Below are 638 nucleotides of genomic sequence, written 5' to 3' on the forward strand. Positions count from 1 at the left end.
ACATCCTTGCTAGCATTTGGTATCATTTGTTCTCTTGATCCTAGCCAGTCTGATTGGGGGAAGGTGATATCTTAGGGTGGCTTTAATTTTCATTTCTCTAATTACTAACAGCGGTGAACACTTTTTGAGAAGTTTCTTAGCCATCATTATTTCTTCCTTTGAGAACTCTCTGCTTAGATCTTTAGCCCATCTTTTAATTGGGTCATTTGGTTTCTCGCTTCATTTTTTTTTTTTAAGTTCTTTATATATTCTGGATGTTAAACCTCACCAGATGTGTCACTGGTGAAGGTTTTTTCCCACTCTGTGGGTTTTCTCACCACTTTTTAAAGATAGTATCCTCTGATGTACAGAAGCTTTTTAGTTTAATGAGGTCCTAGTTGTTAATTCTTGCCCTTGTTTCCTGAGCAGTTGAGGTCCGGTTTAGAAAATCCTTTCCTACGCCTATGTCTTGTAGGTTTTCCCCAATGTTTTGTTTAACAGTTTCAGAATTTCAGGCTTTACATTGAGGTTTTTGATCCATTTGGAATTGAATTTTGTGCAGGGTGAAAATAGGGGTTTAAGTTTCAGTCTTCTACAGTTGCAGATACAATTTTGCCAGCACCATTTGCTGAACATGCTGTCTTTCCTCCAGTGAATAT

Source organism: Nannospalax galili, unplaced genomic scaffold (assembly GCF_000622305.1).
Source record: "Nannospalax galili isolate Female #2095 unplaced genomic scaffold, S.galili_v1.0 scaffold197, whole genome shotgun sequence".
Lineage (NCBI taxonomy): Eukaryota > Metazoa > Chordata > Mammalia > Rodentia > Spalacidae > Nannospalax > Nannospalax galili.